Here is a 21066-nt window from a genome sequence, read left to right as displayed (position 1 = left end):
TAGAGAACTTTAATACCCTCTCTTTCTGAGTTGCTCCAGTTAATTTCAATATGTCCAAAGATTAAAAGCTGTAATTTGATGTAAAATATATAAAGCATTACAAACTAATGTATTACCTGAAAAAAGTCAATTTAAGATAATAACAGAAAATTGCTGAGGATTTTACTTGTATGAAAATTAACCAGCTCAGCTGATACCCAAAGGTATTAAGAAGATTAAGTCAAGCTATGGAAATAAATGTTACAAAAGCATAAATTCTTGATCAAAGATTTACTGCTGAGATGTGGCAATAAGAAGAATTAGATTGGCTACTCAATCCAAAAAGAATGGAAGAAGAGTGTGTCGTAAATTTAATTTTTAAGATACTTACTACAACTATTATGAATGACCTTGCTGATAAATTTCAAACCCTATCCGTCACTATAGCTTTTAAAAGTAGACTATGGTAATTAGCTAAATACAGTCAATTGTCATAGGGTGGTGAAATTAGATCTATTAGCCACATTCTGCCATTTAAAAATTTCTGATCTCAGCAATGCCACTTTGGGGAGGTGCTACATTACACCTTCTCATATGGTAGGGCACATCAGAGGAAATCTCATCTCAACCCACTTGTGCATATCTTCAAGCAACTAGCTTTAGCGCTGGTTTACCACAAGCCTAGGCAGAAAAGAGGGTAAAAATGATCAAAAGTCAGATGTATAAAGAACAATGCAGAATACCAACTGCAGTTAATGAGTTAAAAGCAAAATACCGTGGATGTTGGAAATCCAAAATAAAAACAGAAAATGCTGGAAAAACTCTGAAGAATAGTCATACAGATTCGAGATGTTAACTCTGTTTCTCTCTCGACAGATGCTGTCAGGCTTGCTGAGTTTTTCCAGCATTTTCTGTTTTTATTGCAGTTAATGAGTGTTGCTAACATATTTTTTTAATCATACTATTGTCAAAATGTTATAAGTCCTAACATTTTCTCTCAAAAATACCAGAAGAATTGCCAAAATATTCCACAATCCCTGATTTTCATCGCTCCATCTTTGGCAGATGCACCTTAGGCTGCCTTGGCCCTGAGATCCGGAATTCCCTCCCGATACCTCTCCACCTCTGTCTCCTCCTATCAGACTCTCTTTAACCAAACTTTTGGTTATCTAAATATCTTGTGTGGTTCTGTATCAAATTTTCAGAAATAATTATCCTGTGAAGCGCTTGGGGACGTTTTACTATATTAAAGACACAATTTAAATGTCAGCTCTTGTTATTGTGATGCTAATATTTTAATTCAAGAATGTAATGAAGTATAAATACGCAGCCAGCAAGACTTCAACGTGCACAGTAGTACAATACAAACTTTTGCAACAAGAAAGTTGGCAAATAATGTGATGACAAAAGAACCCCAAGTGGAAATCATTGGGAGTCGCACCATCAGTCTACAGTTGAAAAATAACATTAAATTAACTATGATAGCTATTTTTCCTCTCTCCATTTCAACTTTGTTAACAGCAAGTTTGATGACATTATTATGAGGGCTGAATGAAGAGCAAGAGAGTTAGAAAGGTGGTTGTGACAAAAATGAAATATTTGTCTCAGCGTAACAGGCAGCATCTGTGGAGAGAGAAACAGAGTTAACAACACTTCAGGTCAATGAACCAGTTCTGATAAAGGTCTTAGAGCTGAAATGTTAACTCTCTTTCTCTCACCACAGATGCTGCCTGACCTGCTGTGTATTTCCAGCAATTTCTGCTTTTACTTTAGATTTGTAGCACCTGCAGCAATATGCTTTTGTGAAATATTTTCCTATTGTCTTACTTCACTACTGGTTCCACTAACACTATTACAAATCATAAGGAGGCAGATTATCCTGCTCAGTACCGAGGCAGAAAAGCTTGGCAGGGCACAGAGCAAAAGCACATATCATAAACATGGGCACAAACTGCAGTAACAATTATTAAATGAAAGTCACGAGCAACTCAAGTCCAAATTAGGAAAAAGCCTTTCTGCCCCACCAGGCTGTCATTGCTGAGTGCTAAAGAGGAAAATTTGCTCCCAGAAGTTTAAAAACAAGCTACAGTAAGAGGCATGCCCCCAGACTAACTCCATACAAATTGCAAGCATTGTCTCCAGGGCTATGGAAAACATGACGGAAAAGCCAAATGCATTCAGACAGGAACATATTGGGTTGGAATTCGTGGTCAGCAGTGAAACAGTGGCACTTGCCGCTGATCCTGAAGAAAGCTGCCCACAAAGACTGTGCAATCCATGCAGCGTAGATTTCCCCTTTCCTGACATCAATTTGAACCTAGCTCCTAGTCAAGAGGATTTCCCAGCATCTACAGTGGTGCTGTTACCAAGCAGGGTAATCAGCCAATTGCATTGAAGTACTCTCAGCCACCAAACCAATGAATCACTTCACTTTTAATTTTAAATTGTACAGATAAAGAATTAAAAGACTGGAACATATATATGAGATTAAGGTAGAAGCTAAAACAGCAAAACAAGCTTTTGTATAAACAAAAACAAATACTTTAAAACTGTGTTGTTTTTAAATCATAATGGAGACTGTTTACATTCAACAGATATAAAATTACTCTTTCAGGCAAGTGAGGCTGTCTGGTAATAGGAACATAGAAACTAGGAGCAGAAGTAGGCCATTCGGCCCTTCAAGCCTGCTCCGTCATTCAATATGATCATGGCTGATCCTCTATCTCAACATCATATTCCCGCTTTCCCTCCATAACCCTTGATCCGCTAGTATCCAAAAATTTATCAATTTCTTTCTTGAATATACTCAGTGACCCGGCTTCCACAGGCTTCTATGGTAGAGAATTCCACAGGTTGACCACTCTCGAGTGAAGAAATTTTCCTCATCTCAGTCTTAAATGGCCTGCCCCGCATCCTGAGACTGTGGCCCCTGGTTCTAGACTCCCAACCAGGGGAAACATTCTCCCTGCATCCAGTCTGTCTACCCCTGTTATAATTTTATCTGTTTCAATCAGATCACCTCTCATTCCTCTAAACTCTAGTGAATACAGGCCCAGTCGAACCAATCTCTTCACACACACAGACACACAGACACACAGACACACAGACACACAGACACACACACACAGACACACAGACACACAGACACACAGACACACACACAGACACACACACAGACACACACAGACACACACACACACACACACACACACACACACACACACACACACACACACACACACACACACACACACACACACAAAGTTGTGAATAGCTGGGGCCCAAGCACTGATCCCTGCGGTACACCACTAGTTACCACCTGCCACCTGAAAAAAGACCCATTTATTCCCACTCTCTGTTTCTGGCCCATCAACCAATTCTCAATCTATGCCAGTATATTACCCCTCATCTCATGTACTTTAATTTTGCCCGCTAGCCTCTTATGTGGAACCTTATCAACAGCCTTCTTGAAATCCAAATATATCACATCCACTGGTTCTCCCTTATCTATTCTACTCGTTACATCCTCAAAAACCTCCAGTAGATTAGTTAAGCACGATTTCCCTTTCATAAATCCTGTTGACTTTGTCTAATCCCATTAATGCTTTCCAAGTGTTCTGTTACCACATCTTTTATAATTGACTCTAGCATTTTCCCCATTACCGATATTAGGCTAACTGGTCTGTTTTTACTCGCTTTTTTTTTTAAATAGTGGTATTACATTTGCCATCCTCCAATCTGTAGGAACTGTTCCAGAGTCCACAGAATTTTGGAAGATGACCACCAATGCATCCAATATTTCCAGGGTCACTTCCTCCAGTACTCTGGGGTGTAAAATATCAGGCCCTGGGGATTTTTCAGCCTTTAACCCCATTAATTTCTCTAGCATCATTTTTTTGTTTTACTAATACTGATTTTCTTCAATTCCCCCCTCTCACCAGACCCTTGGTTCCCTAGCATTTCTGGGAAATGATTTGTGTCCTCTTTTGTGATGACAGAACCAAAATAGGTATTAAATTCTTCTGCCATTTCTTTGTTCCCCATTATAATTTCCCCCATTTCTGACTGTAAGGGGCCTACATTTGTCTTCACTAATCTTTTTCTCTTCACATATTTATAGATGCTTTTACAGTCAGTTTTTAAGTTCCTTGCAAGTTTACTCTCATACTCCATTTTCCCCTTCTTGATCAATCTTTTTGTTCACTTTCGCTGAATTCTAAACTGCTCCCAATCCTCAGGCTTGCTGCTTTTTCTGGCAATTTTGTGTGCTCCTATTTGGATCTAATACTATCCTTAATTTCTTTTGTAAGCCATGATTGAGCTACCTTTCCCATTTTACTTTAGCGCCAGAAAGGAATGAATAATTGTTGTAATTCATGCATATGTTCCTTAAATATTAGTCTATCCACTGTCAACCCTTTCAGTAAGGTTCCCCAATCCAGCATTCCCAACACGCACCTTATACCCTCGTGGTTCCCTTTATTTAGATTCAGAACCCTAGTTTCGGATTCAACTTCTTCACTCTCCATCCTAATGAACAAATCTATCATTTTATGGTCGCTCTTCCCCAAGGGGCCCCGCACAACAAGATTGTTAATTAATCCTTTCTCATTGCACAATACCCAATCCAGAACAGGCTGCTCTCTAGTTAGTTCTGCAACGTAGTAACTGTGAACTTAGCATACTGTTATAAATACAATTACACCTTATACAACAAGGTGTAGCATTTTCAAGCATTTTTAAACATAAGACTAATAGTGAAACAGTGGAAGTTCTTGTCAGTTTATTCTGGGGGGCCTCTTAAGAACTGTAGAATTACTGACAGCAACCTGGATGGTTCCCCATTCAACTACGCATTTGTGAACTCCAGAAGTTGTGGTCAATTTCAAAGGAGTAATGACTCACAAATGCTGACATTTAACAGTCATGACTTCCGCCAAATCTGAGTCAATGTTTTATTTGTTCATGGGAAAAGCAGGTTGGGGATCAGGTGGCACATGGAATTGGGACTACTACTCATGAAAGATAAAAACCAACATGGACTGATTAAGCAAACACTGAATCCCTTCACTTTTACAGTAATGCTTTAACAGTAATACCTTCACATGTAGCCTATTTGCTCCACAAGTCCATGTTGGTGTCCTAATCCCATGTGCCACTCAGTTCCCCATCCTGCTATCACCCTTTTGCTTCAATCACATATCTAGCCCACCCTTCATTTTTGAAATGGCTTCTGCTTCAAAATCACCAACTTTGGTAGTTTATTCAACAGAATCACAATCCTGTGTGTGTAAACAAAGGATTATTTTCTACCTTCTGTCCTAAATCCCTTAACATTTAAACGTATAAACTATGCCTCCTATTTTTAGATCCCTCAATCGCTGAAAACAGCCTGTTTTTGTCTACTTCCACCACTTCAGAATTTTAAACACATCTATCAAACCACTTTAGAATCTCCCCTGTTCTACTAAACACAGCCCCAATTTTTCAGTTCTTTAATTGTATTTGCATATTCTCACCCAGACAGGATACCAGTAAATCTGCACTGTATTCTCTATGTTGCCTCAAAATGCTTCCTTTAGTGTGAGGCCTTATTACTGTCCACAACATTCTAAATGTATTCTTGCTAAAGTTATATAAATGTTCACTATTATATCTTGACATTTATTTTCTATATCACTTGCCATACAAAACAGTATTCCTTTAGTTTTCTTTGTGGACTTATTCATTTCAGGTGATGCTTTTAATATATTGTGAACTTTTAAATGCCTCTGCTTGTCCATATTACTCTGCTTTCATTTATCTAATTATTAATTTTTATTTCGCTTTTAAAATACCTCCTGTATTTATTAAATACAGTTCCCACTACTTACGGTTGTGTCAATGCAATTCACCTGCTGGAAGTGGTGGATAGTGTAATAAATAAATGATTGTGTGAAATAGTGGAGGCATAAAAAATGAAGATAATTCTGAAATCAAAAGCAATATACTGGAGATGCAGGAAATCTGTCATATAAACAGGAAATGCTGGAAATATTCAGTAGTTCAAGCAGCATCTGTTGAAAGGAAAACACAGTAAGACTCAAATTGATGCCTTTTTATCAGAGCTGGGAGAAGAGATGTAAGTTTTAAGCAAGTACAGATGCAGTGAAGGTTTCGGGAGTGGTCAGGGAAGAAAGGGCAAAAGGAAAGTGCCCATAGGATGGAAAGCAGGACTGATTCAATGACAAAAGGGGATAATGGTGCAAAGCAACAGGCGATGGCAATGGGACAAGTAAAGAAATCAAAGATGAGGTCCAGAGTAGCTGCAAATTACAGAATTATTTCAAGCAACTGCAGTCCAAAAAGAATGGAAGCAGTGGTTACGATCTGAAATTGTGGAGTTCAAAAGGCTGTAAAGTGTTCCATAAGCTTCCGCTGAGCTTCATTAGAACAGTGTAGCAAACAGAGGTCAGAATAGAAGTGGGATGGAGCATTAAAATAACAAACAACTGAAAGCTCAGGGTCACTACTGCAGATCGAACGGAGATGTTCTGCAAAGTGGTCACCCAGCCTGCGTTTGATCTCCCCCAATATAGAGAAAACTGCATCGTGAGCAGCGAATACATTCTACTAAATTGAAAATACAAGTAAATCCCTGTTCCACCTGGAAAATGCTCCTTTTGAATGATGGGAAGAAGCAAAAGGGTGGGCGTTTCATCCCTGTGCTTGCATATGAAAGTGCCATGGGAAGGGGAGGGGCTGTTGAGAGGTAACTGAAGAGGGGGCCAGCATCTCGTGGAAGGAATGGTCCCTTTGGAATGCTGAATGGGAAAAGGAAGCTATGTTTGAACTGGCATCATTCTGGAAGTGGCGGAGAATGATTCATTAAATGTGGAGGCTGGTGGGGTGGAAGGTGAGGACAAGGGGGAAGCCTGTGTTCTGGAACAAAGTGAAGGGGTGAGAGCAAAGGTGGGGGAAATAGCATGGACATGGCTGAGGGCCCCATCATCCATGTTGAAGGGAAATCCTTGATTAAAGGAAAAAGGTAGATAAATTGGAAGCACTAGAATGGAAAATGGTATTATCAGAACAGATGAATTGAGAGAAACTGGGAGAATGAATTACAGTCCTTACAGGAAGCAGGGTGAGAGGAGTGTAATCAAGGTAGCTATGGGAGTCAGAGAGTTTTTAGTGGATATTTGCTGATAGCTTATCCTCTCAAATCCTCAGGTAGAGAAGTCGAGTAAGGGAAGGGAAGAATCACAATGGGTCTTGCAAAAGGTGAGGGAGAGGTGAAAATTGCAAGCAATGATGCTAACATTTTTCAGATGCCGGCTGACCAGATGAGTACTTCTAGCATTTTCTGTTTAATGTCCAGGAAAATTCTGTTCAGCGCATACAATGGATGATTCAGAAGCCTGCACCATCAACATTGTTGCGATTAAAGCCCTGGAATGGTAGCTGTGTGTAGGAGGGAAAGTTGAATTTACTCTCTCATCTTAAAACTGTGCTGGAATTTGTAATCTAATTTTGGTAATTGGATCATACTTTAGCCCAATTTTTTCATTAGTTAAACAATTTGGCCTATGCAATCTCTTTCCAAAATTTAAAACAAAGCCAGAATGCATTCAGTTCAGCATGCCAGTAAGAAGGGCTTGCAACAGTGGTAATGTTCTAGAGGCCATGGGATGGTGGTGGGATATAGTCACACCTTAAAGTGCTGTGAACAGCTGCTTGAACTGCCTGAAATAGCTGAATATAGTTTAAGTGTGCCTTTGTAATTGATGCCTATGGTCATGGCAAACGGTTTGTGACACTTTCCCATAACCAGGGTAAGTGATGACAGCATACATGGTGAGGATTGTACTGAATTTCACCTGCCACTTCTTTGTCCACCTTTAATGTCTTCCATGTGGCTTTCTTTGACTCTTGGATTATTTACTGAGTTTCCAAATCTATTACTGTCTATAAAGATACTCAAATCAATGTTGTATACTTCAATCATTGTTGTTCAGAGTTCATAAAAGTGTTTCTAGAACAGTATCACTACCAATCCCATGTACTGAGAAACTTCCATTAACTCTTACTCTGTTTTCTCCCTTCCAACTAATTTTGAACTCAAGTTTAGTTCAAGCAAATCCTACTCCTAATTCCACATCACTTAATCTTCTCCAATCCTCTCCTATGTAAATAGCTTCTCAAAGGCATTATGAAAGTTCATGTATACCAAATTCACTGCAATCCCCCCCATTCGCCATCTGTCAGTTCCTACTTGAGCTAAAAGAACCATCCCATGTTAAATTATCCGGCCTGGAATTATCTGAGTTACAGTTATTTAAAACCAACAAGTATCCGCAACTGTTCAACAGACCGAGCCGGTCAAATGAGCAAGCTGGTCAAAACCTCCAGAGATAAAAGATAAGCTAGTTTAGCTCCCATACTGAGACTACAGGAATAGTAATTTTATAAATGACGTTTATAAACAAAGAACTCCACACATAGGCTGTGCCAATCTTTTGGTTCAAGGTTAACATAATATCTGTCACTACATTATAGTGCTCATATATATGCTTGCTCAGCTTTTATCTAAAAAGTTTCTTTGTTTGCAGGGAAGTTCTCACCATTGTCCTGGCCAATATTTAACATTCAACCAACATCACTATAAGCACAGTTTATCTGTGTTCTTGGGAACTTGCTGTGTGCAGATTGCCATATTTCCTTTATTACAACAATGACCGCACTTCAAAAGCACTTTGTCTTCAAAGCACTTTGAGGTCATTAAAGACGCTATATAAATGCAAGTCTTTTTAAACTTTGAAAATAATTTTCTTGCATTTGTATAGCACAGAACAAACATTTCCATAGCAAGTTAAAGATCAGTTAATCAGGAGAACCATGCTGTTCTGTTAATAATAGTGCCTGGGATCTTTTATATCCACCAGATCAGGTGGACAAGTTTAATATTGTATCTGAAAAATGGCAATTCCGACAATGCAGCACTTGCTCAACATGAACCACAACCTTCTAACTAAGAGGTGACAAGAGTGCCACCTAGCCAAAGTTGGTACCTGTTAATTCAAGTCTAAAATAAAGTCTTCTGTTGTGAAGGTCTGCATCTTTTCCAAAATGGAAGTAAGTTCCTGTGAAAACCCAGGATAGATGCATCAAAAGAGAGTATTTGCTTTGTTTCCTATGTTCACTGCCAGAAATTTACACAGATACTAGGGCTACTTAAGATGCTTCCTAGACAGTGGTGGGGGCATGCAAGACTCACCGGACAAGAGAATTCGGAAATACGTCAGCCAAAGTAGGATCATAACAGTGCTGATCTCCAGGAGTTAATTTACATTTATAATGATCTAGATTTTGCTTAGGAAGTGCATGGTAGGTTTTGAAAGGGAAGTGACTATATATTTGAAGCCACAATGAAAGGGCAGAAGGGTAAGACTGAGTGGATAGCTTTCTTGGAGAGCTGGCAAGTATGCAATAGCCTTGTGTGCTGTAAAATTCCAGAATTCTGTTGAAGGGGAAAGATTACACAGGGCAAAATTTGATCACAGGTTTCATATTAAGTGGCTCTTGACTGGGCTCAAAATATTGTTCACTCCAAAAATCATTCTCATGAGAATTATTTGTGCAAGTTTCCTCATTCTTATATTTCAGAAGTATAAAACACAACTTGATAATGAGAATATTTTCCAAGGTACCAAATGCTTCTCTAGTTGAAGGTAATGTTCTCCCCCCGTTTTCTGTGCCAATCCCATGAAAGAGCAGGGAGGCAGTTTATAATCTGTCCTTTGCCAAAACATCACATTTCTCTGCGTCTGACATGACTTTTCACACCGCGGTATAGAACTTGGATCCTGCTCCAGATTTTCACTCACTCTTCTTTCCTCTCAACATTGTAACTGAGATTAGGAACTCATTATGATGTTTTTGGCTCTTCTCCTCCCTTCTTTCCTTTTAACTCTCCAAAGTTTGCTCACTCTCATAGGTGAGGTCCAACTGTTCCATAGTGCCTTGCTCAGTCTTAATATATAGTTCAACAATTGATAACATGCCTTGAATAAAAAAGCCTTGCTCCATTAATTATTTTTAAACTATTGAAGTTATGGCTCTGCCATCATGGATATGTATCCAGTACTCAATAAGCAATAGAACATTGTCAGATCTTCAGCAATCAAAGTGAACTTGTAACTATATTTCTTTAGAAATGAAAATATAAAATATATATAGCAGAGAAATGTTATCATCCCCTCAAATAAAAGGCCACAAAATCCATATGCTTACTTGTTTCTCTGTAAGCTTCATTCTCTGGCAAACTTCATTAGAAACATATAACTACTATCCTCATTCATAAAATAACACCGTAATTTTCAAAGTCTCAGAGTACTTGAAAATTGTTAGACTTCTTTTCGACCTTGTTAGCAGGGCAACAGAATAACAAATTTTGCAACATATTTAATAAATGGGTAGAGATTGCATAAGTGTTTTTTTCAAAGTATTATGCACTGCACTTGATTTAAAGGGATAGCTGTCAAACAGCAAAAAAAAATGTGCTGAATTTTTGTTTTAATTGGTATTCTTTATTTCTGTAAGCACATCTCAGGATAATGACCCATGGTCACAAGATATTTCTCAAAGGAAACGCTTTCAATTAAGAGAGCAGGCATGCTGGCTTAGAAGATTTCATAGGGTGTGAATTATTAGGGAAAACGCAACAGGAAGTCTAAAGTACTAATTGGGTTGAATGGTTGCAGCTTTCATATTGCACAGCATGGATCGTATGACATTGTCAATGACTGGCAGTACATTTGAGCAAATGTAACCTTTTGTTATTGGATTCTATCCTGTTGAACTTCGGAGGTTTGGACTGCAATTCCATAAGGAGCCTGCTTCCCTGAATTTCCTAGGAAGGGGGTAGGATGGACTGCCTGTTCTTCAACCAACAGAAAAGTTGTGTGTTTAAGATTACGTCAGCCAACAAAGGGGCTCAACAGGTTCTGAAACTGAGCATGTTTCATGGTCTAAGAAGTATCCTTCTGTTTTAAAGTCCACAAATGGAGAGATAAACTGTTGCAATAAGTTAGTGGTTAAAAGCCTGAATCTCAATTTGATAGCATGTATATTTGTTTTGATTTTTAAAGAGAGGAGAATCGTGTGGCAGCACATGATATATTCTGCTGATCGGTTTACCGCACAGCATACTCTGTTACAATATGCCAGTTTTTGGTATTACTTCAGGGGAGCAGAAAAGGGGACACCCTGATTGTAAGGAAAAAGAATCAGGTATAGGCCATTCAGCCCTTCAAGCCTGTTAGCCCATTCTGTTAGGTCGTGAATACTCTGAAGCTTAACTCCATTTAGTTACCTTTGCTCCATATCCCTCGATTCCATTACCTAACAAAAATTGATCTGTACGTTGTCTTGAAAGTTCCAATTGAATGTGAGGTCTGCTTGCAGTAGTGTTGGGTGACGCTGCTGCCAAGCAATTGAAATGACCAAAACTTGGTACCTTGTTTCTCGCCAGGAAATAACAGTAGCCAAGCTACAAAAGAAAAGGGCAGGGCAATAAATTAACATTTCACAGCAATCAATGTTAGTCATTTTTGTTGTGCATGTGAATCATGCAACTTTCTTGTTCATCAAGCTACTGGGGAGACGGGTGGGTGGCAGGGTTCCAGTTTCATCTGCCATTTCAAATCCAGGGACATGGGCAAAAAATAAATTTGTTATACAGTTCTCATTATAAAGCTGAACTGAATAGATCTCCAGAACAGCAAAAAGATCACAGATGTCATCTTGAACGACCTACAAAATGATGATTTTGGCACAAAAATGCTACATCACCCGGGATATTTCCTCTTTGGCAGCCTTCAGTCACATTGGGCAATGGTACGCGCCATGGTGGTCAACTTTGTTTAGAAACATTGCCTGGTGTGGCTCGGGAGCCCCATTCTGGCATGGCTGTCTCTGCCACACTTGCTGCAGATGAAGACTGTGGGTTGAGAAGATGCAGGATTTGCTGGTCTCGGTTTTCTCTGGGTCCTCTTCTCGGCCAGCTGAACTTTCCATTTCTGCTCACCTCTTCCAATGTCCTACTAAACAATCAGCCTCCAGAGGTCACGGCTGTCAGTGACTGTCTCCCAGTTGTGTGTCCATATCCACCATCTTCATATCATACTTGCAGGTGTAGCAGAGGTATGGTGTCCAGCAGATCGTGACCCAGTGGCCAGTTCACCTTATATGGCCATCAACCATCTGATGAATACAATCAAGCCACCGCAGATGTCGCTGGCTTAATAATGAGTGCGTGCTGACGGGATAAGCATGCTCCAGGATCTCTGAGATGGTGACCTGGTCCTGCCAAGAGATGCCAAGGATACATCTGAGAAAGCAAAGGTGGAAATTTTTCAGCCTTTTCTTCTGCCTAGCATATATTGTCCAGGTCTCGCTACTGCAAAGCAGTGCTCAGAGGATGCAAACTTGGTACACTTACAGTTTAGTGTTCTCAGCCAGGTTGCTGTTGTTCCAAACTCTCTTATTTAGTTTGGACATAACAGCTGTCATTTTAGCAATACGCATGTTGATTTCAACATCAAGTGATAAGATTGCTGCTGATTGTGGAGCCCAGATTATTATGTAGTATGATTCTGTGTTTAGAAGAGAATTGAGTGCTCTCAGAGGTTAACAAGATGCAAAAGAAGTTCAGTCTTTAAGCAATTATATATTTACATGCAAGTCGAAGAATATAAAGGAGAGGACATTATTCATATATCAGGTGCACTCATTGGGTGCATGCCAGTGTTACAGCTTGGAAACAAAAAAGTGCATCAAGTGGCATTACCAAACACTATCACTACTTATTTACTTTTGAGTATTAAATATTCGTATGTAATGGGTCATTTTTGTACCAAAATAAATCCTTTCCAGGTTATGCAAGACAACACCTGTGATGTTCTTGGTGTTCTGGAGATTTATTTAGTTGAGATAAACTGAGGCTGAGGCATCTTGTCTGAAGTATTTCTGTGTCATCTTACCAAACATTACTAGGATGGCAAAGAAATGCTTCAGACGAGATACCTCAAGCTCAGTTCCTCTCAATGCACCTAATATGACATTTATTGGGTGAAACCACTTTGCCTACTTTCAGCATATGAATGTTTAGTGCACTCAAATACTGTTCATTTGTTAACTATTTTAACAGAAGAGTTACTCCATTTATTTTCAACTGACACTGAGAAAAATGGGAGCACTGTACCACATGAGGCACATATTACAGTTATGCTCAAGTGGAAGGCCGCAAGGTGCAATTGCTGTACCGTCCTAAAGTCAGTTGGCAGCATTAAGACAAACTGAGTTTCAATTAAGTGCACACAGGTTTCTATTTCACATTCTTTTTATATAAAGTGCAAGTCCTGAAGTCAATTTTTAAAAGTAAGTGCAGTTAAGCTGCAATGCAGATAAAAACAAAGGAACTAAGCAATAAGCATTAAGAGTGTGTATGTTTACGCTTCTATTTGACTGTGACAAAGGTAAAGTATCTCTCCTCGTCCTTCTTGAACTATCTTCAGCCTCTGAGATGGTTGACCACACCATCTTCCTCCAATGCCTCTCTGTCATTCAGCTGGGTGGGACTGCACTTGCCTGGTTTCATTCTTATCTATCTAATCACAGCCAGAATATCACTTGCAATAGCTTCTCTTCCCACACAGGCACCATTACCACGAGTCCCCTAAGGGTATACCCTTGGCTCCCTCCTATTTAAATAGAATGGTTATAGCACAGGGGCCGGCTATTTGGCCCATCATGTCCGTGTTGGCTTTCTGCAAGAGCAAATCAGCTTGTCCAACTCCCCAGACTTTTCCCAGTAGCACTGCAAATTTTCTCTCTTCAGATACTTATCCAATTCCCTTTTGAAAGCCACAATTGAATTTGCCTTCACCACACTCTCAGGCAATACATTCTGGACCGTAACCACTCACTGCGCAAAAATATTTTTCTCATATCACCACTGGTTCTTTGCCAATCATCTTAAATCAGTGTCCTCTAGTTCTTAACCCTTCTGCCAACAGGAACAGTTTCATTCTTTATATGCTATCTAGTCACCTCTATCAAATCCCCTCTCAACCTTCTCTTCTCGAAGGAAAACAACCTCAGCTTCTCCAATCTAATCACATAACTGAAGATCCTCAGCCTTTCTGAAGAAGTCGAAAAGTTAACTCTTTCTCTCTCCACAGATGCTGCCAGGCCTGCTGAGTTTTTCCAGCACTTTTATTTCAGATCTCTTTTGCTTGCATTCAATTCATTCAGTCTTCAATTTTTTTTAAAACTGAAAAGAACCCAGTAATTGAAGAAGGAGCAGCAATGTCTTAAAGAATGAGCATTTCAAACACAAAGGACATCAGCCTCACATAGATTTAAAAAATCCTTAGCAATGTCAATAAAAGTTTGCAGCTAAAAAATTTTGATCAAGCTTTCTGTCAACACAAAATCCATCGCACCTGTAATAAACATTGCTATTGTGTTGGGTGACAGTCAGCTTGGGCATCAGACTTCCTAGAACCATACTTTAACTTTTAACAATGTGCAGCGCCTTCTCAGAAAAATATAAGGACCTTACATAGATCTGTTTTGTGACTAAGGAACAATTAATCCCAAATAACAAAGTAGAAATGAGTGGCTTTTCCAAAACATATATATCTCAGTGACAAATTTTGCCTTTTAACGTTCCTGTGAAAAACCTTACGGCATTTTGTCACAATACAGACACTACATACATACAGGTTGTAATACAAAAACATAATTTAAAAGCAAAATCAGCTGCATTTCATTACATTGCCCTTTCGAGAATTTCAATAACGTGCAATGATGGGTAGATGAAATTTCTAGATTGTGTTCATTTGAACTGTGAAAAACACTGAACAGTACAATTGTAATTTACCCTTTCAAGCTTGTTTTGTGTTTGGAGACTTTGCAGGGTTTTAAGGTATATACATGAAGTACTGGGTGGACTACATATCATTATGTGTATCATACAAGAATCATTATGACATCTGCTTGTCAGCTGTGGCTCAGCTGGTAGCACACATGCCTCTGAATCATGAGGTCCACACCAGGACTTGACCACAAAAATCAAGGCAATACTGAGGGAGTGCTGCACACTGTTGGAGATGTTGTCATTGGATGAGAAGTTAAACTGAGGTCCTATCTGCCTGTCAGGCAGATGTAAAAGAAACCATGGCATATTTTGAAGAACAGCATGGGAGTCTTGGTGTGCAAGCCAATATTTATCCTCAATCAACATCACACAAAACAAAAAGAGATTATCACATTGCTGTTTGTGGGAGTTTGCATATTGGTAGTCGCATTTCCTACGTTACACCAGTGGCTACACTTGAAAAGTACTTAATGATTGTAAAACATTTTGAGATGTTGAGTGGTTGCAAAAAGCATATTTAAATTCAAGTCTTTCTTTTCTTCAATATTAAAAAGTTTATTCCCTTCGCTGCAAGTTTTCCCCCTCTGCTCCACTGATTTAAAAAAATCCAAAATCTGGTGTAAACTGGTGTCGACTTTACTACAGACTTATCCTCTCACAAACCAAAACCAATGTCAGGACAATGTAGGTCAGCAGACTGTAGCAGTGACTACAGCTCAGATATCAAGACTTTGGAATAGGTGGAAGGGAGAGTAATCTGATGTAAAAGTTCATATATTTAACCCACTTTTAAATTATAAGGTATATTAAATTTCCTCATTTCTACAATTACTGAAGTTCACAATAAGTACACTGATTTCTATCAAAGTAGGTCTGTGAGGTAGAGGTCAATACGCCAGACAACAGCACCACCCTTGTCGGCAGGTTTGATAAAAAAGTCAGGGTTGGACCTGACTCTGTTAACTCTGTCTTTCTCTCTACAGATGCTGTTAGATGCACTGAGTTTTTCCAGCATTTTCTGTTGTTGTAACACTGATTTCTATGTTATTCTTTTCAGGAGATTTTCCCATTTTATGCAGTTCCTTTGATTCCAGAATCACGTTCCCTGTGCCCTTTCATGGCGTTCATGGTGTAATCAGTAGCATTTTTTCTCACCACTTCTCCAGTAAGTCTTCAAAAAAATAGATCATAAAAGTGATCTATGTTAATTCTATCCTTACACTTTTGCTGCTTGTGTGATTAACAAAACCTCATTGCTAGTCAGTTTTTGCATGATCTTTCCTCTCATCACACTTTCACTCACATCTCTACAATCACAGCGTATCTTTTGCTTTTTCACTTTCTTCCGTGTCTCACTTCTTTCTCCTGGTGTGTGCTTTTCTTCCAAGGTTCCTGCATTTCCCTACACTTTTTACAGCTCAGCTGTGAACCTCTCTCTACTGTGTCTGAGAAACCTCCAGCACCACCAGTTCTATTTAATTCAATGCAATGTCACTAGCATTTATGGTAAATTATTAACACAAAATAAACTTCAATAACAGTGTTAATTAGGGTGAACAACCTGGGTCTCTTCTCTCCAAAAGAAGAGAAGCCTAAGATGTCTTTAAAATTATGAAAGGTTTTGATAAGAGTAAAAACAGAGTGTTTTCCCTTTTTGAAAGTAAAACTAGAGACAATCAACCTAAGATAGTCACCAAGAAATCAATTAGCAGACTTAGAAGAAACTTCTTTGTCCAGAAGTAGTGAGAATGTAGAACTCGTTACCACAGGGTGTAGCTGAGGCAATTTAAAGGGAAGCAAGATAAGTTGTCTTTCAGACGATGTATTAAACCAAGGTCTCAACTGCACTATCAGGTGGACATAAAAGATCCCATGGTACTATTTTGAAGATGACCAGAAGAGGCATTCCAAGTGTCTTGGCCAATATTTATCCCTCAATCAACATCACTAATGACAGATGAGCTGGTCATTATCACATTACTGTTCATGGGAGCTTGTTGTTCATGGGAGCTGGCTGTGGCCAAAGATAGCAGCCACATTTCCTGTGTTATTACAGTGACTACACTTCAAAAGTACTTAGTTGACTGTAAGAGCTGCGGGATGTCCTGATGTCATGAAAGGCACTACATAAATGCAAGCCTTTCTTTTACATGAAGGAGAAAGGAATGGAAGGATATGGTAATAGTGTTAGATAATGTGGAGTGGAAGGAGGTTTGTGTGAAGCATAGGTCAGTTATTCCGAATGGTCTGTTTTGGTGCTGTAAACTCTACAATTATTTAATTAGTTTAAAAGATGACTAATTGGGTGAAACTGAACTATTCAAAAATAGCAAAGATTATATTAACATGCTTCTAGAAAATTCTTCTGTCCCCTGTTTTGATTAAGCATTAACCCAATTTGTTGGATTAGAACCTTAGCAAAATAACAGACGAAAGAACTTAATGAAAACAAATTTCAACCATTCAAGTGTCAGTTTTCTCAGTTGGAAGCAATCGCACCTCTGAATCAGAAGGTTATGATTCCAAGTGCCACTTCAAACTATGTCACATAATTTAGGCTTTCACTTCAGTGTTACATTGTTAGAGGTGCTGTCTTTTGGGTGAGACATTAAAGAAAGGCCCCATCTGCCAGGTAAATGTAATTAATACCTTAGGAATGTTTGACAAGGTGGGAATTCTCCCACCATACTGGTCCATTCATCTTATTTGCAATTTGTGAAGTCTTGCTGTTTGTAAAATGTCAGGCAAGGTTTCCTCTGTCAAAGTAAGGGTCCGCACCTTGAAAATGATTCACTGATTGTGAAACATTTTAGGACAGATGACACTATGTAAATGTAGATTCTTTCCTTTTATTCACATGACCAAGATTGTATTGGATATTTTGTAAATTAAATAGCCAAGTAATTTTCACTCCAGAAAAGTTAGATCTCTTTTCCCAATTTTCAACTTTAAAGAGGCCCAATCCTGTATAACCTCATCCCCATGACTGCACTTATAATTAGGAAAGCAAACAAAAATATCTCCAAAGTACAGCATACTCAGATTCGGATCAAAGGAGGAGAAAGCAAGATGATTGGAGAATGAGGCTGTGGGGGGAGGGGGTAACAAGAAGTGGGGATGCAAGGATGGGTGAAGGAAATAGAAGAAATAAGAAGCAAAACCTCAAAACATTTTCATCTCATTAAGCCTGAGTAAATTCTAAATCATTACTAGGTTAGGATCTAAATAGTGATTGCTACAGCAACATTTTACACCATATACACCAATAAGAGAGTGGAGGCTTCAATTTTTTAAAGGTAGAAATCTGTTAGCTTATGCTTGCTCTTGTTTCACTGAATTATGTAAAATTCTTCACAAAACCTTGAGTCTCAAATTTCTAAGTAAGATTTGGCTTTTTGGGGTGGTAAGTACTGCACATGGATACAATTGGGGGCTGACTGACTCGCCCAAATTTGAAACAAGCTCACAGAAATCAAGAAAAGACTAGCATTTATGTAGCATTTTTCATAACCATCAGAATTGTCAAAGCGCTTTATGACCAACTAAATACTTTTGAAGCGTAGTCACTGTAATAATGTAGGAAATGGGGGAAACTCTATTTGCACACAGCAAGCTCCCACAAACAGCAATGTGATCATTATCAGGTAATCTGATTTTTTTGTGATGTCGATTGAGGGATAAATATTGGCCAGGACACTGGGGTTAACTTCCTTGTTCTTCTTTGAAATAGTGTCATGGGATATTTTACATTCACCTGAGTAGACACACAGACCCCAGTTTAAAGTCTAATCCGAATGATGGCACCTTTGACAGTGCAGCACTCTCTCAGTACTGCACCAGTGACCACCTTGATTTTTGTGCTCAAGCCTTGAACTGCAACCCAGAACCTAGTGACTTAGAGGCAAGAATGGTACTAACTGAGCACAGCTGTCACTGCAAACCAGCCAGTCGATTATTCTGAAAACAGTAAACACAAGGCCTTTTGCTTTAAGAATCCAAAAAAATACTTAATATACAATGGCCTTAAAATAAACTCAAGCCCCATTGAAATAGTAAGGTGAAAGGAGTGTTGAACAAAGATTTGGATTCAAATATATTGGTAGGTTTAACAGTGGTCATATTACTCTTGATTTGTTAAGATAGGATAGCGTGTTTACAAACTTGTAAATAAACTACAAGATTCAGAGAAGTACTCTTTCATCTAAGCACTAAAATATTTAAAGTAGTGCAATAACTCCATTAAAATAGAAAAGGAACTGCACAGTAACAAGAACTCATTGTTAACATTTGCACAGCATAGTTTCTTACACCTTAAAATTATCTTTCATAATTTTGGAAATGATTTTCATCGTGCTTTTACCAATTCTGCATCAACCAACGCTTTAAAGGAACGCCTCCCCACCACCCCTAAAAAGCCAACGTGTCATAATTTCAATGACAATGCTGCAAGTGGTGCCAAATGAAGGCCAAGGACATTCCTACAATGTAAAAGAGGAATTAGAAGCACATTCCACAGCTGCTCTGTCATATCTCTCACAGGCAGGCAAATCTGGCAGTGGCAGACTTCTAAATGTCCTCCTGCCACCAACTGGTGAATGGCTCAGGAATGTCATCAGAAACTAATGAGGTGAAGGGACTTCATACTCAGAAAAACCCACCTTACCCTACCTAAGCTTACAAATTTTTACAAATGAGACAAACAACCTGTCCCCATGTTCTTAAACAGCTACATGGAGGTACTGAAGAGTGAGATGGCTCTGTTGCCTGCCTGGTGCCAAGGTTCAGGAAATCTGCTCATAGCTGGAGACGAACTTGCAGTGGGAGGGGAGGATCCAGTTGTTGTGGTCCACATAGATAACAAAGACATAGGGAAGACTAGGAAAGAGGTTCTGCATCGAGAGTATGAGGAGCTAGGCACTAAGTTAAAAAAGCAGAACCTCAATGGCAATAATCTCTGGATTATTACCTGAGGCACTTGCAAATTGGCATAAGGTACACAAAATTAGAGTGATGAATACGTAGCTCAAAGACTAGTGTGGGAGAAGTGTAGAGATTGGCGAGTAAAATTAAAGTGCATGGGATTGGGGGTAATGTATTGAGATGGATAGAAAACTGGTTGGCAGACAGGAAACAAAGTAGGAATAAACGGGTCTTTTTCCAACTGGCAGGCAGCGACTTGTAGGGTATCGCAGGGATCGGTGCTAGGGCCCTAGTTATTCACAATAGATATTAATGATTTAGATGAGGGAGCTAAATGTAATATTTCCAAATTTGGAGATGACACAAAGCTGGGTGAGAGGGTGAGCTGTGAGGAGGATGCAGAGATGCTTCAGTGTGATTTGGACAAGCTGAGTGAGTGAGCAAAAGCATGGCAGATGCAGTATAATGTGGATAAATGAGAGGTTATCCATTTTGGTAGCAAAAACAGAAAGGCAGATAATTATCTGAATGGCTATAAATTGAGAGATGGGAATGTGCAACGAGACCTGGGTGTCCTTGTACACCAGTCGCTGAGGGTAAGCATGCAGGTGCAGCAGGCAGTAAAGAAGGCAAATGGTATGTTGGCCTTCATAGCACGAGGATTCGAGTACAGGAACAGGGATGTCTTGCTGCAATTGTACAGGGCCTTGGTGAGACCACACCTGGAATACTGTGCGCCGTTTTGGTCTCCTTATCTGAGGAAGGATGTACTTGCTATAGAAGGAGTGCAGCCAAGGTTTACCCAACTGATTCCTGGGATGGCAGGTATTAGGAGAGATTGAGTCAATTAGGATTATATTCGCTGGAGTTCAGAAGAATGAGGGGGGATCTCATAGAAACCTATAAAATTCTAACAGGACGAGACAGGGTAGATGCAGGAAGGATGTTCCCAATGGTGGGGGAGTTCAGAACCAGGGGTCACAGTCTGAGGATATGGGGTAGACCATTTAGGACTGAGATGAGGAGAAATTTCTTCACCCAGAGAATGGTGAGCCTGTGGAATTTGTTACCACAGAAAATAGTTGAGACCAAAACATTGTATGTTTTCAAGAAGGAGTTAGATATAGCTCTTGGGGCGAAAGGGATCAAAGGGTATGGGGAGAAAGCGGGAGCAGGCTATTGAGCTGGATTATCAGCCATGATCATAATGAATGGCAGAGCAGGCTTGAAGGGCCAAATGGCCG

General features: G+C 39.3%; 1 protein-coding gene across 8 annotated transcripts in view; it reads right to left on the bottom strand.

Annotated features, from left to right (window-relative positions):
* Positions 1 to 21066, bottom strand: part of pcnx1 (pecanex 1) — a 296740-nt gene that overhangs the window by 145877 nt on the left and 129797 nt on the right. The gene's annotated exons all lie outside the window — the stretch shown is intronic.

The sequence above is a fragment of the Carcharodon carcharias genome, chromosome 20, assembly GCF_017639515.1.
Source record: "Carcharodon carcharias isolate sCarCar2 chromosome 20, sCarCar2.pri, whole genome shotgun sequence".
Lineage (NCBI taxonomy): Eukaryota > Metazoa > Chordata > Chondrichthyes > Lamniformes > Lamnidae > Carcharodon > Carcharodon carcharias.
The sequence above is the reverse complement of the archived record's forward strand: the minus strand, read 5'-3'. Positions and strand labels throughout refer to the sequence as shown.